Source organism: Hemitrygon akajei, chromosome 2, assembly GCF_048418815.1.
Source record: "Hemitrygon akajei chromosome 2, sHemAka1.3, whole genome shotgun sequence".
NCBI lineage: Eukaryota > Metazoa > Chordata > Chondrichthyes > Myliobatiformes > Dasyatidae > Hemitrygon > Hemitrygon akajei.
The window spans coordinates 47,669,677-47,695,728 of record NC_133125.1 but is presented as its reverse complement, the minus strand read 5'-3'; the positions used below and the strand labels follow the sequence as shown (position 1 = coordinate 47,695,728).

Below are 26,052 nucleotides of genomic sequence, written 5' to 3'. Positions count from 1 at the left end.
CAGTAGGTCGTAGACATGCAAGTCGTTAGTACTTCAGTGATTTGTCGATCTTTAAGTTCCTCCATTCACAATAGCTGTCCTTGTTTGTCTGCACCATTTCTCTTGAATTTGATCGTTGCTTGGGCCTAACCATTGAATGTCTATTAAATCAGGATTTGACTGATAAAGCTGTTCGAAGTAACATTGAGCTTTTTAAGTCAGTCAAGTCATCAATCCTTCAATGACATCATATTAGGTGAGCAATTACAGTACTTAAGTTGCATATCTATTCTTGTCATAGTACTTTCAGAAGGCTCAAACTTCAATTGGGAGCTTTGGACTTCTCTAACAGTTATGCTTTACTTTGTCTCAAGAATAGTCCTTTTTCTCCTTTCTGTATTCTGGATTTGAGACCTTACTTTATACTGTCTGGGACTATTGCGGTTTTCATGTGTCCATAATTTAACTATTGCTGTGTTTTCCTGCTATTTTTGCTTTTTGTGCATAGTTAAGTTCATGTTTCGTGTTGTTGCAATTGTGGATGAAATTCATACGATGGATTGAGAGAGTCATGGATGGTAGATTACTTTGAAGCCGTATCATTTTTAAACATTGTCTTTAAATGCAATCCAAGTTTTGAAGAACAATAAACATCTGCATGGGTTAGGGAATAATATAGAAAAAAATCATTTTGTAACATTTAAACAGCAAAGTTCATTGCCTGAATATCAAAGCACTGCGTGGTCTTGAATTAGGGGGAAAAAAACATCAAGCCTGTAAATTTGGAAAGAGAAGTTGCTCATTGGTTATGGTGCTGGAGAAAACCTGGATGTGGTTAATATTTCTGGATGCTTCAATTTCAATACGAATGCTGCCTTGTGCTGCCATGGAAAAAGGAGATTAGCATCCTTCTGAATTTACCGTATCTCAATTTATTTTATAAAAAAAAGCAAGGTTACCCAGCTATATGCACTGTGTATAATTTTAAAAACTTTCTTTTCTCACAGACAAAAAAAAATTAAGACAAGTTTTGCATGGAAGACTTATAAAACTTGAGCAAAGATCTTGTTCATTGGAAGTCTTTAACCTGTTTACACTTAAATTACAAGCAGAATAAATAAGTAAAATCAATTTGAAAATCGGAAAGAAAACTCTGTTTCATATTGACCTCTGAGAGATAGAATAGTTAATGGTTTAAAGTAAAGTTATTTGCTATTTACTCCCAAAAGGTCAAACTATTTCAACTTTTATTTTCAGACTTGGCTCCAGAAATTTTGTTTTATTTGTGAACACTCAATGTTAAGATCAGTATTTTGATATTTGGGAGTGGGTTGATCTGTGGTGATCGAATTTTTAAAAATCTAATGTTATGAAGGTGAATTGCCCTCTGCTGTCTGGTCACAAGGTAATCTCATTGACATTTCTGCCTGCAGATCCGTGATGATGACATTTGAAATGAGCAAGAATGTCTAAAGTGGTCTGTGGCTGAGATACTGCAAGCCTCTGCTACTTGACCCCAGAAAGCAAGTAGTCTCAGGTCTAGTTGGTCTTGGGTGGAAGGCTATCTAGTAATACCAGGTCCTAAAGACTTTACCTGCCTGAGATTCGCTAATGTTGCAAAGCATATGTGCAAGAGGTTAAAGCAACACACACAAAATGCTGAGGAACTCATCAGACCAGGCAACATCGATGGAAAAGAGTGAACAGTCGATGTTTTGGGTTCACACCCTTCATCAGGACTCAAAGAATGCGGCTTTGGGGCTGGCCACCAGTTTGTTGTGAAAGTAGCTTTATGTTAAAGCATCATCAAATAATGCACTTCAGCTATGAGTTAGAGTTCTTCAACTCAACTCAGCTTTCTTTATTTTCGGTGTAGCAAAGAGTAGTTAAAATAATATTTGTCCCTTTTTGTTGTGTTAGTGGCCAGCTTACAACGCACTAGCATCAAGTTGAGAGCATTCTGTTATTGGACTGATTAATTAGGATGAATCAACTTTGAGATCTGGTATTTAGGAGTTGTTGGCTAAAGGAATTTTGTGTTTGGTTGAGTGGACTTTACAAATGGAGAAGTTAAAAAATGGTTACAGAATATATGCTTAAATGTATACTACCTATGTCTGAGTGAACAGAGAATCTAGTTTTCAGGAGAAACAAGCTTGTAATTTCATTGTTAGTAAACATAAAATCTTGAAGCGATATTTAGTGATCAACAAAGATATGACCTCCACTGGTCCCAAGCCACAAACTGCCATGAATTAAGCAAGAGTATATAACTTATTCCCTTTGCTTTTACCACACTCCCACTAATGTGATTAGTTACCATAATAAACATAATAAGCGCACAACACAGAACACAAAGCAAATAGAGAACAGACACATTACTCCTGCACTCTGGTTTCTGGCTAATTGGGCCATCAGTTAATTCATACAGCTGTTTATTTGGGACAACTCTTAAACAACAAAATCTAATCAAGAGAATAGCTGGGATTTCCTTCGTTTATTTGGGGCATTGTACCACTTAATTGGGGCAGGAGACTGTTGCTGAGCGGTTTCTAACAGGAGTCAGTCGTGCAGTTGTGTGGCTATTAGACACTACACCATGCTTAGAGTGAACGGTTTCTAGATAAGGTCAGTTGCCTGTGGTTGTGTTCAAAAAGCAGTGATCTTTGTCGCTGATAGTTGGTGAGAAATAAGCAGGGACACAATTTAGAACTGATTTGCTGACTGAGGTGTCAAGCACTCAGGCTTGGAGATGTGAGAAACAGCCAGGAGTGAAAATGAAACAATTACACTACTTCATGAACTTAAAAACTATAAAGAATTTGAAGGTATTGAAAATAATCTTGAATGTTACAATGAAAATTAAGATTTGGAGGATTTGGAAGATGCAATATTTTCTAACTGGTGTCAGTAATGTGCACTTGCGTGGCCATAGGACACTATGCCGTGCTTAGAGTGACTGCCTTTAAATGGAGTCAGTTGTATATGATTGTGTTACGTTATTCATTTGAGCCAACTGATGCTGAATTAAAAAGTAGTGATTTTTGACATTACTTCATGCAGGAAGACAATGAAAGTGGTCCATTATCTGCACTAAGTGCACTGAGTTAAGGCTGATTTATACTTGTGCGCCACATCTACGCTATAGGTACAGTGTACCCTACTGTTACGTACCCGCGAGTATCTCGTACCATGATGTAATTGAAGCTATGCTGGACATGAGGTGATGGTCTTGTGATGGTGGAGTGACGTCATTTTCCCACCAGTAAGAGGTCATGTGATAGTTTTTTAAAAACAGGGTATGAAAGCAGAACCCCACCCTGTGACGTGGGCAGTTCGTGGCTGAATTCACCAGTGACTCCATGTTGCTGCGTATTTCGATGTTATGACACAGTTTCATTTAAAAGTGGAGTTTTACTTTCTGTTTTAAGTCTCAAAGGTTATTGCCGGCAGTTTTGCTACAAAACTGCCAGATAAAGTAGTCGGAGAGTGAAGATTCGTCGAAGTTTGGGAAGCTAAAAGATCGAGGAAAGTTGATTTCGACGGTGAAACAGGTTCGACCTTGTTTGATCCTCATTCTGAAGGAATTCGGCAGCTGTGCCCATGTTAGTCCGTGCTGTAAGAGCAGAAAGGGCTGGGTGCAGAGTTTTGCCAAGGAAAGGTCAGTGCCTTTAAGCCATTTCATTTTCTTCAATTGTAAACCCCTTGGCAAAGCATACTTCGGCTGGGATCAGCAGTAACATCGTGAAAGAGGATTTAATTCAAGGAAAGTCTCTCCTTTAACTGACCCTTTGCAATACTATTTTAAAGAACTGAGTTCGCATTTCTCACTTTAAGGACTGTTCGAGCTGCCATATCGCAGCTGACTTCCGGTTAAGTTAGTCGTTTGTTTACTTTTGGGTTTTTTTTTTAGCAGTGTTTAATAAATGTTTTATTTGTTACAAAAAACCTGTCTCAGTTATACATTCATTGCTGCTGGACCGTAACACTACGCTGTACCTATGCCGTGCCCTACACCGTAGGGTGATGTGCACCTCCCCAAAAAAGTAACTCACGTTGTGGCAACACAGACTGAAACAACTGTGATTGGTCTGTTTGGTAGCATCGCATTTCCTCCTATGCATTTCTGGTTGCTTCTTCTCCGCCATGTTTGTACACCAATGCGAAACAGATTAACCAAATCGTCAAATCTACCTGCCGACATGCAAAAATGTTTGAAATGCATTTCCTCGTCCATGTCTCTCACAAAGAAACTCAACACAGTGGCATAGAAACCCCACCACCAACTAGCATTTTGGCGCACACCAGTGCACGCTTGATACGGCATAAAGCCTACGCTGAAGTGAAAATCAGGGCTGCGGTGTAGCCCGTACACACAAGTATAAATCAGCCTTTACAGTCAATCAAAAGAGCAGGACAGCATACTTTGTATGAATTCCTCAGTTGATGATTATTAGGGACTAAAACAAGAGTTTTATAGTACTGTAGAAGCATTAGTAGTGTTCTAATTATTTCTGGATTTAATTTTGTTACTCAGTCAAAGGCAGTTTTTCTTTTTATACCTTTTAAATATTTCCGTGAAACTTTGGCTGGATTAGTTGGACTGGCATCATGGTTGGCACATATGTGGGCGGAAGGGCTTAGTACAATGTGTACTGATCTGTGCCCCATGATGCAGGCATGTTAGTTATCTGCCATATTTTAGGAGGTATCAATTTATTAGCATACAGTTAATGAGTCTGCACTCTCTGCATCTTATTATAGTTGAGGTATATTTCTGCCATAATAGAAATTTAATTACAGGGGTTAAATTACTGTAAAAAGCTTCTTACCTTCAGAGATATATGTAAATTTTAATTGTCTTGATTTGGGATCCCTGACACTTGAGTTTCAAGAACTTTACTGGAAGAAATCTCGTTTAGTGTGATTTTTCACCAATTGAAAAGAAATATTTGCTGATGGAAAGAGGGCACGGGATTTCACAGTGAAGCTATCTGGGAACAAAATGTGAATTAAAATTAGTGTAAAAACGTATAACACGCAGTGGGGTTTCCAGTGAAAACACAATTGATTTCTTTCAAAGTATTACTGTCGGTGAGAACAACAGCATGTTGAATTTGCATGTTGCCACAAACAAATAATTTTCAGGAATGTTAACAAACTGATATTCTGCTTGTTCAAGGATGTGGGGATAAGAAGTTAAGGACCTTAAGTTTTCATCAAACAGGTAGGTTTGGGGAAGCAGTTTAAAAGAGGAAAAGGAGAAGAGGAAAAAGGAAGACAGACATTGGGAAGGAATATTAAAAGTTCTATACATATTTGGTATATGGCTATTCCCTGTTGCCTTGAGTACACAATTGGTGAAGTAAAAAAATTAGGGTTAGAAGATCAAAACCTCAAACCTGGCAGAAAACCTGTATTTGGCTGGAGAGTCGTGATCCCTGCCATCTGATAAATAGTTGTAAGACCTGGATGACCCTGGCAGGCATTGGAAAGATGTCACCACTGCAGCCTCTGCAAAATCTTTCAGATCTCCTAGACGGATGAACAAATCAATATTGATATCTGGACCAACACCCTCAACAGGGAGAATCAGATTACCCATCTATGAACAGTAATTCTGTTCTGACCTCTGCCACTAGATGTGTGATGGAGGAGAAGATTATGCCGAAAGCCACCTCTGGCTGTCTGTGAATCACTGGCTCATAACTGCTCAAAGTAAAAGAGCAGTATTCGGGACTGTATTGGGAAACTCGAGACCGTGCAGTGGGAGCATGCAGAAGCCCTGTGTAAATGGAGGAGAGACCACACCATTCCACAAAGAATCCGCCCATCTGTGGAAGAGTCTGCAGTTACTGTATTGCTCTCAAGCTACCTCAGAATGAAAGTATGTTTTATTTGCTATCCTTGTATGCTTAGGAGCAATATGTCACAATAATTTTGATTTAAATTCAAGGTACGTTACAGGTAAAAATGATGTTGCAAACTTTCATTTTTAGGATATTTTCATCTGGTAATCAAGATTGTAAAATATTTTGCAACTATTTGTAACTATTTTAACATGCAGTGTTCTTGAATTTGAAATGTCGTAATAGAATAATTAGATTTGCTTCTAGGATTGCCTCTCGAAATTTCATGTATTTTTTTAAGGTGTTAATCTTTTTCTCTCTAGGCATTAGGTAGAGTTCCTGGACAAACATTTCGCTGTTTCTCCTAAAAATGTGTTCAGAAATAACTTTGTAGAAATGACTGTTCATGCATTTATAGTATTAATTCTATTAATGTTAATTTGCAGATTTATTTAATGAGTTAAAATAACATGACTTTTATTATGTGTTTTTTAAACATCAATGAATTTGTGAAACAATATTTAAAACTCTGGCAAATTTTGAATTACAATTCAAGGGATCCACGTGGTTCTACTAACCATTTGCTTTTGGTTATGCCCTTCATTGGCTGCTTATACTTCACAGATATGCTGATGTAAAGTCAGTTCTGGCTTTGAATCAAGTCAAACTGTGCAGTATAATTTGGCAGTGATGTTGACCAATTTGTGTAATGGAGAGTGTAGTGCTGCAGATGTTGAATTATAATTATTGCCATTTCAAACTTAAAGCAGTTTTCTTTCCCAAAGAATGGCTTTTAAATTCCACTGTCTTTCTTAAAATCTTAGTCTGTTTTTGGGTGGCTCAAGTTGTCTAAATACTGTTAAAAGGGTGTGTGATCTCCTGACGTTTTCTGTTTAAATTTTCAAATACCCACCCTAGCCTAATCTTTTTATAAATCCTTGCAAGCCTTCTTTCTCAATTTCTCCTGCCCTTTCTTCTTTGTACTATCTCTCTCAAGACGCGAGGGCAATAATAAACTCTGCTTGTTTATAGAATCTAATAATTTCCTCACAATATTTGTTGGCCTACACCATCTAGACTTACTCGGTTTTTCTCTCCTCTTAATTTTAGAATGGCATGCAGTTTTTTTTAAATTTAAAAGAATGGTTCTTTGAAATTTCCCCGGCTATAAATCTTCCATTGTTCTCGCTTACTGCAATGTAAATTTTGGGATGGAACTAATGGAAATGCATCATGAATCCAGAGGTGCTAGAATAATTTATCCAGTGGAGTTGCGGAAAGAGAACTGAATTCACGCTTCAGGTCAACAAGTGTTCATTGGAACTGAGAAAGAACTCCAAAGACTTACAACTCCACAGTACTGCACATCCCAAATTTGTGAATGGGTCAGGCAGTAGAGGAAGGAAAAACATAATTGATGTGACAGCTTGTTGACAATGTATTCCTTTCTCAGTTTTGATGAAGGGTCTTTGGCTTCAAATGTTAACTGGTTTCACTTTTCACAGATGCTGTCTATACAGCTGAATTCTTCCATCATTTATACGTTTATTTCTGATTCTAGGATCTGCAGTTTTGTTTTCTACTTTTATTTTTCTTATATGAACCAAGGACCATCTACTTCAAAGGATTATTGAAAGGTGCCCAGCCCTTGTATATAGTTAAAATAAATTCTGGATATAGCAGCATCTTTGAAGCGAGAAACTTTTCATTGTGACTTTATTGCTTGATTGATAACACTGTTGCTTTAGTCATAAAAAGGGTTCAGGTCCCACTCCAGAGAATTGAGCATGAAAATTGCCCCTCTGCAAATGCTGCACTTTTGAAGCCCTAATCTTTAAAAGGGATTTTATATCTACTTTCTTGGATGAATATTAACATCTCCATCCAAAGAGTCTCATTCTTTACACTGGCTGTTATCTATCCCCCAGATATTACTGAAAAAAATGTATCCAGTCAGTGTATCATATTGTTTTTCCAGAAAGATTGTTGTGTATCAAAATATTCACTTGATTTTATACTTTTTTTCTGCACATTACACCCAGTAAACAACTGCAGATTGTGTTCTAGGATTCCCAAAGTTTTATGAAAGATGTCAATACAATTTTTTTTAAAACTTTGATGTAGGAATATATTAAGTTTACACAAAGTATACTGCAGATGCTGTGGTCAAATCAAGATGTACAAACAAGCTGCCTGACCTGCTGAGTTTATTAAGAAGTTTAGCAGCTTCTGAAAGCTAGACGGGGTTCCCAACCTGGGGTCCACAGACACCTTGGTAAATGGCAGGGGCCCATGGCATAAGAAAGATTGGGAACCCCTGCTAGAAGGTGTCTTTTATGAATTAGCATTGAATTTGACTTCCTTGGGGACTTTTGATTACCAGTAACTTAGAAATATGTGAATTGCATGCAGAAATTAACCAATTAATTGCTTCAGGCCTCTGCTGCCATTTAATGGCATCATGGCTGTTCTCACTGTAACCTCAGCTGTGCATCTCGGTTTGCTCATGGTAACCTTTCAACTCTTATCAAGGATCTGTTTCCTTTGCCTTAAAGTATTCAGTCTCTGTGTCCACCACCCATTAAGTAAGAGAATTCTAAAGATTCCAGTCCCTGTGGGGCAGGGAGAGGTGAAATTGCCTCCTCTCTACATTATAAATGTTAAGGCAGTGATCCTCAGTTCTAGGTTCTCCTGAGGAAACATCTTTTCCAGATCCATACTGTCAAATGGGTTTCAATCAAATCTCCTTTCACTCTCCTGAACTCCAGTCCGTGCAAGCCTAGCTTCCAGTCATTTTCAGAAGGCAATTCATCCATTCCAGGTAATTTAGCAAGCTTTCTCTGAATTGCACTCAATGCATTACCCCATTTTTGTTTAAATAAGGAGGCAAATACTGTACGTAGTGTCCCAGATGTGGTCTCATCAATAGGTATCTAACCAGCATAAAATCCTTGCTATTGTATTCTGTTTCCCTACCCATAAAGTTAACTTTGGTCAACTTGCTGTATCTGCAATCCAGTATTTCGCAAATCATTACCAGGCATTCACATCCTTCGTATCTCAGAGGTCTGCAGTCTCTCATCATTTAGATATTGTTTTTGTATTTGTTTTCTACCAAAATGGACATTTTCCATTTTTCCCACACTGTACTCTATTTGCCAGGTCTTTGCCCATTAATTTCACCCATGTCACTCCTTTCGGTAGCTCCTTACGTACTTTGCACAGCGAAGTTCCCCACCTAGCTTTCGCTTTCAGAACAGTTAGCTCGCTTTGGTGATAGCATTTCTGGGTGATTTATAGAAATCTGCATTACGTCCCGGCACCACCTCCTGTGGCACACTTGTTTCCTTGTACCAAACAATATTTATCCCTGTTCTGTTGCCTGTTAGGCAGCCAATCATATTTATTTAGCGATACAATGGGGGCTAGGCCCTTCGAGCCACACCACGCCAGCAACCCCCAACAAGCCAGATTAACCCTAATCTAATCATGGGCTGATTTACAATGACCACCTGGTTCATCTTTGGACTGTAGAAGGAAATCGGGGGACCTGGAGAAGACCCACGTCTTCCATGGGGAAGCTGTACGGAGTGTCCATACAGAATTGTGGCAGAATTGAACGCTAGAACACCGTGAGCTGCAATATAATCTTGTTAACTGCTGTGTTACCATGGCACTAGAATGTCACTTCAATTTCATGAACTTTTTTAAAAAACTTTTTCTTTGCAACACCTTATCAGATATCTTATGGAAATCCTAAGTTTTTTTTTCTTAAAACAACACCTATAAGTTGTTCAAATATACTTTTAACATTTAATGTGCCAACTCTTTTATGTTTTTGATAATAACTTCTAACATTTTCCCTCTGAAGGGTAGGAAGCTGCTTAACAAATCATAGAGAAGAATTCCAACAGATTTGTCAGGCAAGGTTTTCCCTTGAAGCCATGCTGACTTCAGCCTATTTTTATCATGTAGCCTCCAAGCAGCCTGAAAACCACATCCTTAACATTCGACTCCAACATCTTCCCAACCACTGAGGTCAGACTAACTGGCGTATAATTTCCTTTCTTTTGCCTCTGTCCCTTTTTGAAGAGTGGAGTGACATGTACAATTTTCCAGTTATCTGGAACTATGCCAGAATCTATTGATTCTTGAAAGTTCATTAATAATGCCTCCACGAGCTCTTCAGCCACCTCTTTCAGAACCCTGGGGTGTGGACCATCTGGTCCAGGTGATTTATCTACCTTCAGGCCTTTTAGTTTCCTAAGAACCTTCTCCCTAGTAATTGCAACTTCACTTACTTCTGCCCCCGACACTCTTGAACTTCCAGCATGTACTGCTAGTGTCTTCCTCAGTGAAGACTGATGCAAAATACTTATTCTGTTTGTCTATCATTTCCTTGTCCCCCATTACTGCCTCTCCAGTGCCTTTTTCCAGTGGTCTGATCTCTACACTCGCCTCTCTTTCACACTTCATGTACCTGAAGAAACTTTTGCTATCCTCTTCAATATTATTGGCTAGCTTACCTTTGTATTCCATATTTTCTCTCTCTATGACTTTTAGTTGCCTCTGTTTTTAAATGCTTGATCAGGTTTCGGCTCCAAACATTGACTGTTTACTCTTTTCCACAGATGCTGCCTGGCCTGTTGAGTTTCTCTAGCATTTTGTGTGTGTTGCTTTGGATTTCCAGCATCTGCAGATTTTCTTGTGTTTATGTCATACTCTTAAGATTTTGTTATTATTTGTTGTATAAAAATATGGAGCTCTTGAACACTGTTTGGAACATGAGCTGCTTTTTTTTGTAATGGACATGGATGCATAAGAGTATGGCATTCAAAAGTCTAAGCCAACAATGAGATTAATTGATCATAACTTTCAACTATTACAACTGTGATTCCATTTTCAGAGAGCATAACAGAGAATTCTGTGGCACGGCAAGAAATCTCAGTTAATGATTTCTGAGTAATAATAATTTGGATACCAGAATTTGCAGTCAAGTGTACAAGGAAAAAAAATCTGATTGGTCATTGTTACGGCCAGAAAATTGAGACTTGTATTTTAATCAAATACTTTTATAAAGATGCTCTTGTATGTTCTGGAAACTAGCACGTAAAAATTTGTACACTGAAGCTGAAGAACATTACTGCTGAAAATAATTTAACTCTCAGTAAGGTAGTATCTTTCTTCTAACTTTCAGATTTGTATATTTTGTGGATTTCATAGCTTAATAAAAAATCACAGCAGTGTTATATTAATGGATGGAAATATTTAAAATGTGTGGATGGGATGTCTTTCCTTTTTCTCTTGTTCTCGCTTTTCTCTGAGGAACATGTGTTACCGTCTGTTTGATAATGCACAAGCTAGAACCAAAGAAACACTTAATTGCTATTTTGGGTGGGATATCTTTAGATATTACCTTTTCATCAAACTTTCCTAAACTTGTAAAATAAATTTCATTAGTTTGGTGTTAGAGAAATTACATTTTGAAAGTCCAAAGTTAAGCCTCTTAAGCAAGATATTGAATGTAGCTATGTTAGCATTCAATCAGCTGTATAGTTTTAATTAAATCCAATAATGAAGATAGTCAGTGATCACTTCAAAACATAAATATTGAAAAACATAGAATTTATGAACATTCCTAAGATTCCAACTTTTTCTTGGTTTCTTTAAATTAAAACTTCTGCTGGAAACATAAATTTAAGTTTAAAATAACCTAAAAAGGGCATGGTGTCCTATCAAGGAAGTAAAACACTAATTTGTACCAGATGGTATAGAAATAAGCCCGAGGGGGTCTTAACTTTCAGTGACCTGAAGTGACAGCTACCATTCTGTACAGCTGCTTCTGATAATAAGAATCTGCTAGGGTGGGGGAGAACACGGTTAAAGATTGATTTTTCAAGTCACTCTGAAATTCATTCAGCATTATCCTACTTAACCAAAATGAAAAGATCCCAAATATATTACGCTCTTTTTCTAACGCAAGAGTCCTTAAATACTATTTTTCCTCTTTGCTTTTTTAGCTCAGTAATTTGAAAGTATGCTATTGCGGCCTCAATTTTTGTACAATAGACATGCTGCCAAGCAGTTTGACACCTTAAAAGTCATGGATTTTATCCAAGTTGGAGACTTTTATTTGCCCCCATGTATCACAAACATATTCCATCAGAAGATTTTCTAATTTCATGTTTTTTAAAGATATACGTTCCAAGAATACTATCTATAAATTTCCTGTGAGCAACATGTAGTGAAGTTTCTTAACAAATTAACTTAATTGAGCACCTTCGCTCTGCCTGCTGCAAAAGACAGGATCACCTGGTGGCTACCCATTTCAATTAGACTACTACCAAGATGAGGCCAAGCTCAGGTTGGAGGAACAGCACTGCATATTCTGTCTGAGTAGCCTCCAGCCTGATGACATGAACATTGACTTCTCCAACTTCTGGTAATGTTCTCCCCACCCTCCTCCCTGTCCCACCACCTTATTCTGGTTTCTGCTACCTTCCAGTTCTGATGAAGGGCCTCATCCCAAAGTACTGACTGTTTATTCCTCTCCATAAATGCTGCCTGACCTGCTGAGTTCCTCCAGCAGCAGTTTGTGTGCGTTGCTTTGGATTTCCAGCATTGCAGAATTTCACGCTCATAACTTATTTCCAATGCCTCTTGTGACATTCATTTATTCTCACAATTTGTTGAATTACTAATTACGCCAATTTAAATTGTACTTCCTCATTAAGACAAGAGCCATTTGAAAGTATAATAACTTAAATTTATATCACATCTTTGTCATAATTCATACCAAAGTACCTTTACAAGATCCTTCGGGGGGAAAAGAAAGGTATGTGGTTACATTCTAAAATTGGTTAAGTTGTAAAAACCAGAAACTTGCTTGCTTCATACATTGCAAAAGTTTATTTCCACGGGATTGCAAAAGGCATTTCTACCGATTATATCAGTTTCTTTTGAAGTAGTTACTTACAGCGAATCAGAATTCCCAGATCTTTGTTTTGCTGAGTCTCTGTGGCACTCTGATCTGGTTACTATTCCTATAAAAAATATTAGCTCAGAACCTAGCATCAGAAATATCACTTTGCAAGGAGAACAGTGAATGGGTGGGTGGAAGAAAAAGAGCAGACCCAGCCAGAAGGGAACAAGCAGTGAGAAAGGACTTGGGGGAAGGCAAGAATAGCCTTGGATATTGTTAGTGTACTCTTCTCGGGCTCACTAATATCACAATTCTGCAAGTTGCAAGCTATGGTTCTACAAGTGATGTTTCTTGCTATGACATTGCCCTAATCTTTTAACCCTCAATGGGCTTTACAGCTTTCCCCCCTTGGCTTTGGCCAGCTACTAAACATCAGCACTTAACTGATGACTTCTGCTGCATCGGCGGGTTTTGTTTCACATTTGGGTTTAGCCTTAATGTGGAAGTCCCTGCTGGGAGGTAATCTGTTTGTTTGCAACAGTGGGATTACGTGTGTGTTCCATTTGGTGAAATTCGGCTAATTTTCTCTGGTGGTTGCAAATCTTTGTGCTTGTTTAAATTTATGGGTCAGGTGCTTGTGTTAGTGTCAGGGGAATACGACAGAACTAGGGTACCCCACACTGTTGATGTAAACCATAGTGCACCCAAACCCCTCCTCTCCTGATATTAATGACAAGCTCTTTTGTTTTGCTGACAGTGAGGGAAAGATTGTTGTCATGAAACCATCCTAGTAAGCTCTATCGCCTTCCTAGACTCAGACTCCGTATATTTGAGATATGGCCCTCTATGGTGCTCTCATCTGGAAGCTTGTAGATGGAATTAAGCAGAATATGAGCACACAATCACAAGCATATAGGGATTAGAGTAGGGGAGCTAAAATTCTGTCTTGAGGGGTACCAGAGTTCAGAATATTTTTATTATTCTTAGTTGCTTTTTTAATCTCATTGGGATGGTTTTGGGGATGGAGAGGGAGGGTGTTCAGGTTAGGGATTAGGAACAGTTCAAAAATTCCAAGTGAATTTGTTATCAAAGTACATATGTCACCATATACAACCCTGAGATTCATTTTCTTGTGGGCATACTCAATAAGCCCAATAACCATAACTGATTCAATGAAAGACTGCACCAACAGAGTGGACAAACTGTGCAAGTAAGAAAAAAAAGAAACAATAGTAAATAAATAAGCAATAAATATCGAGACTATGAGACGACGTGTCCATGAAAGTGAGCCCATAGTTAATGGGAACAGCTCAGTGAAGGGGCAGGAGAAGTTGAGTGTCAGAGGGGTAGTAACTGTTCCTGAATCTGGTGGTATGAGTCCTAAGGCTCCTGTACCACCTTCCTGATGGCAGCAGCTAGAAGAGATGTATCCTGTATGGTGAGGGTCCATCATGGTGGATGCTGCTTCCCCACGACAACGGTCCAGGTAGATGTGCTCAGTGGTGGGGAGGGCTTTGCCCATGATGGATTGGGCTGTATCCACTGCTTTTTGTAGGGCTTTTTGTTCAAGGGCTGTGATGTAGCCAGTCAGTATGCTCCACCACACACCTATAGAGCTTTGTCAGAGTTTTAGATGTCATGCTCAGAAGGAAGTAGAGGCGCTGCTGTGCTTTCTTTGTAATTGCACTTGCACGCTGGGACCAGGGCAGGTAATCTGAAATAATAATGCCGAGGAAGTTGAGGCTGCTGACCCTCTCCACCTCTGATCGATGTGGACTGGCTCATGGCCATCCAGTTTCCTCTTCCAAAAGTCAACGATTAGCTCCTCGATCTTTCTGACCCTGAGTAAAATGTTGTTAGCGTGACATCACTCGATCCAATTTTCAATCTCACCCCTATAAGCTGATTCACCACTGCATTTGACTTGGCCTATGACAGTGATGTCGTTAGCAAACTTGAATATGATATTGCAGCTGTGCTTAGCTGCACGGACATAAGTGTAAGGTGAGTAGAGCAGGGGACTGAGCACGCAGCCTTGTGCTGATGGCAACTGTGGAGGAGACGTTGTTGCCAATCTGAACTCTCTGTGGTCTGCAGGAGAGGAAATCCAGGATCCAATTGCACAAGGAGGTGCTGAGGCCAAGGTCTTGAAGCTTATTGATTATTTTGGGGGGATAGTAGTATTGAATACTGAGCTTTAGTTAATAAAGACCATCCAGGCGTGTGCATCTTTGCTGTCAAGATGTTTGGGTTGATTGAAGAGCCAATGAAATGCCAATTGCTGTGGATCTGTGGTGCTAGTAGGCCAATTGGAGCGGATCCAAATCTCTTCTCAGGTGGGAGTTGAGATGTTTCACCACCAACCTCTCTAAATACTTCAACACAGTGGACGTAAATGTTGCTGGAAAATAGTGATTGAGGCAGGTTACCCAGTACTTCTTGGGCACAGGTATAAATTGAAGTCTGCTTGAAGGTTTATAAGTCAGATTAGGTTTAGAGACATGGATGTAGAATAGTTAGAGGTCAGGCTTTCTCTACACGTTTGAAGGCCAACCATATGGACATGAAACGAAGGACATCTGGAATTGAGGCTTCTGCTCAGAGCTCAAAAGCCTGTGACCATTTGTATGTGTGATGATGTCAGGCTGTCCTAGTTCCCTGGGATTGGACGTCCATGGAGGAGCAGGGTCCTGTCATTGGCTAGTCCAGGGGGTCAATACCGAAGGTTGAAGTGTGATGGCTGAACCCCGGAGGCTAGAGGCCTACCCTGGAGTTGAAGGACTCTGTGTGTCCGTGTCAATGTCTGTGCCCCCGTTGGAGAGGTGGGAGAGAGGAAAGGGGCTTGTTATCTTCTGTTGCTTGCTTTGCTCTTTTTTTGTGTTCACTATTGTTCAGCCTGGCATTGTGGACGTGCTGTCTTGGCACTGGAACCTGCGGCAATAGTTGTGTGGCTTCAAGCACTTCCCTTGCTGTGTTGATTGTTAACACAACCAACACATTTCACTGTATGTTTTGATTTACCTGTGATAAATATATCTGAATCTGAAATCTTTATATTTGTGGCAGAGGTTTTTTCTGTCTATCCTTGCTGATAGTGGTCTATTGATCAGGAAGTTGGGGATAAACACAAAAATTCTGCAGATGTTGGAAATCCACAGCAACACACACAAAATGCTGCAAGTCCAGCAGCATCTGTGGAAATGAATAAGCGGTCGACGTTTCTGGCCGAGACCCTCCTTCAGTCAAGGATCCAGTTACAGGGAACCCAACGCTATGTACCTGCTAGAGCTTAAGTGAACCAAGGGTTGATGGTAACACGAGTGAATCTGCAGATGCTGGAAATAAATAAAAACACAAAATGCTGGCTGAACTCAGCAGGCCAGGCAGCATCTATGGGAGGAGGTAGTGACGACGTTTCGGGCCGAAACCCTTCATCAAGAGTGAAGTAACATGGGATGGTCGAGGGGGGATAAGAAGTGGGGGGAGGGATAAAGTAGAGAGCTGGGTAGTTTAGGCTGAAAGGAAATGGACTAGGGGGAAGGTGGAGAATTATGGGAAATAAAAGAGAAAGAAAGGTAGGGCTGGGGGGAGATTATAGTGGGGGGGGGGGGGAGAAGAGAACCAGACTAAAATTATAGATAGGGATGGGGTAAGGGGGGGGGGGCAGGGGTATGAGTGGAGTTATGTGAGTTGAATGTTCATGCCGGCAGGTAGGAGGCTGCCTAGGCGGGAGATAAGGTATTGCTCCGTCGACCTGCGTGTGGCCTCATCTTGACGGTAGAGGAGGCCATGGACAGACATGTCGGAGTGGGAGTGGTCTGTGGAATTGAAGTGTGTGGCCACAGGGAGATCCCGCCACTGCTGGAGGACTGAGAGCCGGTGTTCGGCAACACGGTCTCCCAGTCTGCAGCGGGTCTCCGCAATGTATAAATGGCCACATCTGGAGCACCGGATACAGCATATCACCCCAGTTGATGGTGTTTTTTGTTCTCTGTACTTGGTACCATTGGCCTTGTAATTCATTGAATTTGAATCATTTAGTGCTGGGCATCCTCAAAACTCTGTTTAGTTTTCTGAATTTGAGATTGTGCTGTGCATTGAATTTGATAATATTGGTTTTGTTATCCCTGCACCTGGTAACAATACTCTGCATCCTTTGTACTTGGCATATGCCACAGCAGAGGTATTGGTAGTGTTTTCCTTGTCTGAAGTTACAGGCCAGCCAACAATAACTGGATTAAGTTACACTTTGCAGAGAATTTAAATGACCTTATAACAGACTAGATCATATTACACATAGACAAAGAGTTGGGTGAGTGTGTGTAGTCCTCCCACATCCTTCTGTTGAGAATAAATCTGTTTCCAAACAGTGATGAAAATAGATGCATCCAATTTGTTCACTCCTCCTTTGAAGAGCCTGTGTGGCCTCAGGGGATTCAACTACAAACAAGAAAGCTGTTAACTGCTCTTGCTATGAGATTATACAGAGTGAACAATTAGTTTTCTGCAGTAAGGAGTTTTTTTGATTGAGATGCTAAGGAAAAATGCATTCAAATTTTCATTGAACAATACTCGCTGTTACCGTTGAGTACAGTGCAAAAGGAAATACTTAAAGCAGAATTGTTCCTATTTTGTTTATATTTGGGATATAAAATATGAACTTAAATGTGATTTAGTGAACATGTGTATTTTATGACTGTAAAGTGGGTGCGCATCCGTGTTCAAATTTAGGTGTTAATCCACAATCGGTAACTAATTCTGGATTGTGGAAAGATGCAAGATGCAGCTGCTTCCTGGAGTTAGGTCAGACCGTGGTCGAGTAATACCCTATTAATGTACTGGTACTGCCTGTTTATCTTGTGCCATGGCACTTCGTAATGTTAAAGTTGCATTCTAAAATTCTCCTGCTATTTTTTGCATATTTTTCACAAATAATTCATTTTTCATTCTAGTTTTTGATTATCCATCTTTATTAGCCTCCTCTGTTCCATTAGGGTTAGCAGATCATCAGAGCGTATACCTCTGATATTTTCTGGTATATGTACCAGGAGAGGAAACTCCAGGTAAGAGCTATCTATTTGAGAGCTTCAGGTCTGATCAGCAATGAGCAATACTTAAATAATGATTGTAGTATTATGTACACAAGCAGTGGATCTGTTACTATGTATTGCCCTATAATTCAATTTTTTAAATTGATAGGAATAACTTTGTTGAAAAAGTTGAATATCTTTTTTGCTTTTGGTTAGTTATTTCTAGACATTTCTTGGAAATAATTCAGAACTGATTGAAGCTGCTGCATCATGTGTAACAAATTTTTAGACTTTGCAATGTGCTGTTATTGAGGACACTTGAAATTGTAATCAGCAACTGTTGGATTATGTTTCTATGTATAAAAGAAATCACCTGACTGTATTGTACACTTTAAGATGTAAAGTTACTCCATGGTTTCAGGAATTAGATTATTGCCATTTCAAAGTTGTATCTGCTGTTGCCTTGGTGATTTTAGCATTGTTTCTTTGAAAAAGATCGACATGAAGTTGATAGAGACCGTGTGGTCCTATTTTTTTTTTACAAATAGACTGTTGTGCATTCTTTTTAGTTTCTCAGAAGTACTGTAAACCTTTCCCTATTGATGTTACTCCTGGTATCAATTATTAGAATTTATACATCAAATAAAAAGGACAAGAATTGCATTGGCAGTGTTACAGTTAATGAGAGAGGCAAAGGTACTGACTGTAATTGGAATATAAGAAATGAGCAAGTGCACAATCTGAATTTAATAAATGCATACAACAGCATTTTCATAGACTCTGTGTCTCCACTCTCCCAGACCCTGCCCCACCAAAACCTGTGCATAATTTTACAAAGGTTTGCATCTTCAGTTCTAAACTGATGTTGATAAATTAGAGGGGAATGGGCATCTTGGATCATAGAGCATATAAGGCCATTTAGCATGTTGCTTTTTGGCGAAAGGAGGAGGATCTCTCCAGCAGGACACATTTCTCTGCTGCTTTACAATTTCTCCAAAATGTTTATCAATTTTCATTTTGTAAGTTACTATCAAATCTGCTCTCTCCAACCTTTCAGGTGATGTATTCTAGATGATTACAATTTGCTGATTGAAAGAAATTAATTTAATCTTCCCTCCCCCACCCTTTTTAAGCTCATTATCTTTAATCTTATGTCATCTGATTGTCATATCCCCTACCAGGAAAGCAGTTTCTTCTATCAAATTTCATGGATATTTTGAACAACTGTATAAAGCCTATATCTCTGCTTAAAAACAAGTATTCCACCTTCTCTTATCTTTCTCCATAATTGCACAATGTTAACTCACTTCTGTATCACTGTCATTATATTAATGCATAATGGATAGTGTCCAGAATTAGACGCAGTTCAGTAAACTATGTATAGTCAATGGTTTGTACAAGCTGACCATCAACATCTTTGCTTTTGTACACCAAACCTTCTATTTGCAAAGGTGAATGTGTGTATTCTTAATATATTCAGAGATTTGTTTTGTTAAATTCTTCTCCTGCAAGTCTTTTAAAATTGTTCATTGTAGATTGTTCTGTCCTTACTGTTTAATGTTTCTGAAAGGTAAATTATTTGTGGGTTTTGTTGTCACACAATTTATGAGGATTTAAAATTTTGAACAAAAATCAGATGACTTGTTGAAGGAAATTTTACCTTATTGCAATTTCTGCATGTGGTCTAGTGTTGACTGTAGAAATTATAGCGAACTGAATACTCAGGTTAAACACTCACGAATCATGATGTTATATTTCATTTCTTTCATATGGGGAATAAGTGTTCTGCTTTAACTTTTAAAGGTGAAGTAATTCCATAAATAAATGAATGCCACTGAGTCGCAATGAAAAGAAACTTCACTTCAGACTCCATTTGCTTTCTGGTATTTTTCTCCATTTCTTCCTTATTGAGGACTTTATATCAATTCTTAAATTGCTCATTTAAAATTTTAGTTTGTGATATAAATTACATGTTTGGATCAATTGCCCCAGTGCAGACTGCTTGCAATTTAAAGCTATAAGTTAATTTGGAGTGAGCAGTTGAAACATTAGCTGTACTCTGAGAAGCCACTTTTCTATTGGATCTGTGATGTGCTCCACTGCTCACTTCCAACCACATGGCCCTTGTCAACACCAGAGTAAACATTGCTGGATTAGCAGGAACGGCTGCTGGGAACAGGGTCATCCTTGTGTCTGACTTTAACAAATCTGGCAAATGTACTTTGGAGCTGCTGCTACTTGTATGAAACAGACACATCAGGAATTGTTAACGTAGGCATGGCTCAAAACCATAATAATAGCTTCCAGAAAATTTTATATTTGGGATTGATGTGAACTTTGTTTAAAAATTGGAATTTTTTTATTTGTACTGGACTAGTTTGCTCACTGAAATTAAATTAATATGGAATTTATATGAAGTGGAAAAATAATTATCTTGGCACTTGACTTTTCTGGAGGAAAAATAAAGGCATTATAACATAAACATTTTTCTGTAGGGCTTGTGCGTTTTATCCCTTTGAATCTGTTCTGAGGTGATCAGTCTGCATCAGAAAAGTGGTTGAAATGTATTTTGACCAAGGAGGTGAAAGATGTGGACCACAGAACAGTTTTTTACAGATATACTGTGTGCCAAGCAATAACTCCTTAACATTTCATCCTGCCAGTGCAGAATTTCAGCGCTCGGGTCTGAGGGGAAGGGGAGCCGTGGCAGGGTGTGGTACAAGGCTGGTGCAGTCTGCAAGTGGATAATGAGGAACAGTGCGTTGGCCAGATTGGACTCGTATGATCTGTGGGGAGGGGGAGGGGAAGCAAACTCAGTCTTTTTTTTAATATAGTGGTGATTAGACATCTTCAGTAAAGCTGCCATGCTGGAGTTGGATTAGATGGACTTGGGTGCACATGTGCATAGTTTGCTAAAACCGGTGTCAAAGGTGGATGTGGTGAAAAGGTTTTTAAAACACCGGCCTTTGTCAGTCAGGCCGTTGAGCACTGGTGCTGGTTTTATGTTGCTGTTGCTCCAGTCATTGCAGTGGCTGTACTTGGAGTATTGTGTACAGTTCTGGTCACCCTGTTAGAGGAAACGTGTTATTAAACTGGAAAAAGTGCAGAAAAGATTTACAAGGATGTTGCCAGATCTTGAGGGCCTAAGTTATAGAGATAAGTTGGCCAGGTTAGGTCTTTATCCCTTGGAACGGAGGAGAATGAAGGCAATGCTTAAAGCTGGGTGACATGGATAAGGTGCCCTGTCTCTTCCCTACTGTAGGGAAGTCCAGAAGTAGGGGCTATAGGTTTAGTGTGAGATGTGACCTGAGGGGTGAGATTTTCACACACAGGGAGGTAAATATATCGAATGAGCTGCCAGAGGAAGTGGTCGAGGCAGGTATAATGGTGTCATTTAAGAAGCACTTGGACAGATATACATGGAGGGATGGGACTTCGAGGGAAATGGGCCAAATACAGGAAATTGGGACCAGGTGGGTTGGCACCATGGTCAATGGGCCAAAGGGCCTGCATTCGTGCTGCTTGGCCAAGAATTCTAAGTCCGGGACATCACAGAACAAGTGGAAAGGTCATAAAATGAAATCCTTGCCAGTTAAAGATATTGCTAAGGGTGGTATCAATGGCTAACATGAGAGTCTATTTAAGGTTTACAAAGCCCTGCATTAGAATGAAAAGTAAGACTTCAGTCACTTTAATTGTAGATTGCTTCCTGTCACATACTGATTAGATTCATGAGGGAGATTAGGAAGGCGAAAATGCGCCTGTGTGCGGTGTCATTGGAATTAACTCAGTGTTTCCCAATGGAAAATTATTACTAGCAGCAGTTATTAGCAACACTCGCCTATTTTTAAACCGAACAGACGCATACAAAAGTATAGATATCTTTCACATACATTCAAAGCCATCCCAAAAAAGGGGAGCTTAAAGCACTTGCATTCAGAAACTCTCTCTCCTGCTGCTTTCCATCTTGAACACTTCACTGACAAATCGAGAGGAAGGTTGAAGCTCTGATGCAAACGGCATGCTGATGTAAATTGGGATCACGTGCCTGGCAACTTCGCTTACACTAGGGGCAGCTTGCAGTGGCCAGTTAACTGACCAGCCTCCAAGCTTTTGGGAAGGAAACTGGAACACCCAGGGAGGGGGTCCAGTTTGATCCAGATCAGTCTCTGTCCTGTTTCTGTTGCCACAATATTTAGCTGGCCAATCCACTTTAGTTTTTAATCGGTAGTTACACGGCACTCTGGAGTTGATAAAGCATTAATTATCTTGTTAAGAAAATAACCACAATATGACACAATTTTATATTAAAGTTTGAGAATGATGCAATTCCAACTAAAACCAATATTTTCAATCCAAACGGAAAAGGTATGTGGGAATAGGGTGGGTACGGCAGGGTGAGAAACTGCATTTAAATTTATGGCAGAGGTACTGCCTGGCATGTTAAAGAAAAAATGATTCACTTAGAATATACATTCCTTTCAAAGCACACAGACACAACAGGAAAAGTGCTCCAACCATGGATTTTTATGATGAACTAAAGGTAGTATTAAATCTATGGAAAATGCTTTAGAAAATTGCCAGAAAGAGAGAAACGCCCACAAAATGCTGGAGGAATTCAGCAGGTCAGGCAGCATCTACGGAAATGAATGAACAGACGATGTTTCTGGCCGAGACCCTTCATCAGGACTGGAAAGGAAGGGGGAAGTTGCCAGGATAAAGAGGTGAAGAGAGGGGAGGACGACAAGGTAGAAGGTGAGAGGTGAATGCAGGTGGGTGGGGGAGGGGATGAAGTAAGAAGCTGGGGGCGATAAGAGGAAAAGGAAAAGGACTGGAGAAGAAGAAATCTGATAGAGTGAATTTATAGGAGAAAGGGAAGGGCAGTAGGGAGAGATGATAGGCAGTTGAAGAGGAAGAGGTAAAAGGCTAGAGTGGGTGGGGGGGAGTAGAAGAAGAGGGAAGGGGGAGTGGAAAAATTACTGGAAGTTGGAGAATCACTGTTCATGCTATCAGGTTGGAGAGAACCTATACAAATTATAAACTGTTGCTTCTCCAACCTGAGAGTAGCCTTACCATGGCAGAAGAGGATACCATGGACTGGCGTGTCAGAATGGGAATGAGGATAGGAACTGAAATGGTTGGCCTCCAGGAAATTCTGCTTTTTGCAGATGCAGCTGAGGTGTTCAACCCCAGTCTATACCAAGTCTCAGCAATGGAGTGCAGGCTGTACCAGTAGCACCACCCCAGTCTATACCAAGTCTCAGCAATGGAGTGCAGGCTGTACCAGTAGCACCAGATACTGTAGGTGACCCCAACGGATCTCACCTGCTTATCACCACCCACTGCTGCCCCTCCTCTCCTTTCCCTTCTGATCCACTCCTCTCCTATCAGATTCCTCCTCCTCCAACCCTCTTGTCTTTTTTCCGGCCTCTCACTTCACCCCACCCTCCTCACTTCACCTCCTTGCTTGTCCTCTTCCCCTCCTCCCACCTCCTTATTCTGGCATCGTGTTTCCAGTCCTGAAGAAGGGTCTTGTCCCAAAACGCGACTGTTTATTCATTGCTGCAGGATCTCTTGCCTCTAACAAGAGGGAAATCTATGCATTAGGAGCACTTCATGAATATTTTGTTCATCATTTACAGAATTTTAAAGGAAGGGCAAGTGAAATATCAGTGTTAATTAGCCAGAAAGAATGGGGTGGGGAAACAGCCTAATAGTGCTTTGTGGGTGGGTGGGGGGGGGGGGGGAAGAAGATTAATGAGAGCAAAAATTGGTCATTGACACATGGAGTTAAGAAAATTTATAATAAGGATTTAAAAGAAATTGCCAAAGAAGTTTTTTTTTTAAATGTTGTGCCTGTAGTACACAGAAGTTGTGTAAAAACCTCTCTGAACAATAGGGTAACCAAGCATTAACTGCAAATGAAGGAAAAGAAAACAGTTTAAATAAAAATACTGAGAAGTTATTGAACCTGAAAATTGATAAAAAGCCAAGCACCTGTTGATTTGCATCCAGAGGTTTGAAAGAAATGGTTGTAAGTACAGTGCACACTCTTCTGAACTTCTACTGATTTTGAAACAACGGTGAGTAAATGTGACCCCACTATTTAAAAATAGAAAACCTGGAAATACTGATCTGACATCAGTAAACTAGGAAATACTGGGTTGTATATCAAAGAATGTGACATAGTGATGTTTAAAATATAATATGACTGAACAGAATGAACATGAACTTATGAAAGGAAAATCTATATTTGACAAATCCATTGGAGTTCTTCGAAGATGTGTCTGGGGAAAGTAGAAGACGAGAAAGCAGTAGATGTGGAGTGTTTGGATTTTTGGAATGCTTTCAATGAGGTCCCACGCAGGTGATCACTAAACAAGGTTAAAGCACATGGAATTGAAGGCCACTCAATAGTTAAGATTGAGAGTTGTTTCTTCAATAGAATATAGGTAGTCCCCGAGCTACGAATGTCAGACTTACGGACAACTTGTACTTATGAACCGAGGAAGGAGAACGCCGTCCGCCATTTTAAGTCAGATTGCTACACTGTCCGATATTTTAAGTCATTGCCATTGACACTGTGTTGAGTGTGTAACTTTGTATTTGGCTTAAATTTTTCTTAGTAAGATTCACTCTGACCCCCCCACCCCCCATTCTGGTCAGATGGTGGCACAGTGAGATCAGCACCGGGCTCAAGAACGGAAGTTCCTGAGTTCAATCCAGTGACAGACTGCTCCCATGCCGGGTTGATGTCGATCCAGTGACTCCCATGCCGGGTTGATGTCGATCCAGTGACTCCCATGACGGGTTGATGTCGAGCTTGCAACTTGACCTCGTAAAAGAAACACTGCCACCTCCAGTTTAAATTCCCATGCAGAATATTGTGGATAATCAAATACCCAAATCCAGCACAGCCCCCACTTGTCCCATTTAGCCTGCCTCAGTGCGGTGGAGTTTAGAACCCAGGGAATTCAGCGTGGTGGTCCTTAGGACCCGGTGAAGGTCGGGACCCGCCGCCCGCAGTGTTTCTGTTCCATTGACGAGAAGCGATCGCAATTGAAAATAAAGTGGAAATAATAAAGCGTTTGGAAAGAGGTGAAACGCCATCGGTCATTGGAAAAGCGTTAGGTTACAGTCAGTCAACGATGAGAACAATTTTACAGGATAAAGTGAAAATAATGGAGCATGTGAAAGGCCCTGCCCCGATGAAAGGTACAATTATTACTAAGCAACACAGTGGTTTAATTATTGGAATACATGCGTTTCTTAAGTGTTCTATATGCATAGAAAGGTAAAATATATGCTATATACTAAGACAAACGTTTGACGAACTGACGCTAAATAATACCGGATGTACTTGTTCCGACTTACGTACAAATCCGACTTAAAGACGGACTCAGGAACGGAACTCGTACGTAACCCAGGGACTGCCTGTCAATAGGAAGTTATGGGAATAAACAGGTCCTTGGGTGGGAAGACAGGAAGAAAGATTTAGCACTCTGTTCTGATGAGGGGTAATTAGTTATCTTGTAGTATTGAAGCCCCCAAGAAAGTAACTGCAGTATTAAAAATATAATTTTCATATTAGATTTGAAATTGATAGAACTCAGGATGGTAGTGGGATTTTCAAACACTTGTGGAGATCTGTGCTTCTATCCCAACTATTCTATCTATTTCAACAATGGTCAAAGGGAATGAAAGACAAGAAGCAGAGGGAGCATGACTAGTAAAGTGAATGAAAAATAGTTTTGAGGATAAATAATGTGCATAGGGAGGGAAAGGAAATGGCACCGGGGTCAGATGAAGTACTGTGTGGGAGAACATGACAATTTGTGAGGGTGAATGTAGAGCAGATGGTTCCTCGTGTGGAAGGATCTAGAACTGGGGGGAGTTGGGGGGTCAGTCATTAAATTTCAGGGTTTTCTGAATAAAGTCAAGTGAAGTGAAGCTTTAAGGTTCATGAGCAGTGGGAACTTTTTCTTTATTGAAGCGTAGTGAAAGTAGGGTCATTAAATACACCCAAGGCAGAGGACGATGTGTACAAGGTGGTGAAAAGTTACTGTAGCGAGGTGGAAATGCAGAGTTGATGTTATTAAATGCTGGGAAGAGAGAGTGCACTTCTGCTCCTAATTTGTGTGTTTATGGGTCACGCACTTGGTTAGAAAAAAGTACAAAGGATTAGTTTTGTTTTAAATTTTGTGATAGATTAGGAAAAGTTGATTTTCAAAGTGACCTGGCTGTCTTTCCTTTGGAGTCATTGAAAGATGAC

The 26,052-nt window shown here is 39.9% G+C and overlaps 1 protein-coding gene across 4 annotated transcripts in view; it reads left to right on the top strand.

Annotated features, from left to right (window-relative positions):
• The window catches only part of ror2 (receptor tyrosine kinase-like orphan receptor 2), a 295,023-nt gene that overhangs the window by 130,390 nt on the left and 138,581 nt on the right, over positions 1 to 26,052 (top strand). The window contains exon 1 of one of the 4 annotated variants that reach the window (XM_073071928.1): positions 23,801 to 23,863. The exons of the other annotated variants lie outside the window; for them this stretch is intronic. The gene's annotated coding sequence lies outside the window, so the exon portion shown is untranslated. Of the gene's footprint in view, positions 1 to 23,800; positions 23,864 to 26,052 lie in introns of those variants that run through there. 4 annotated transcript variants of the gene reach the window in all.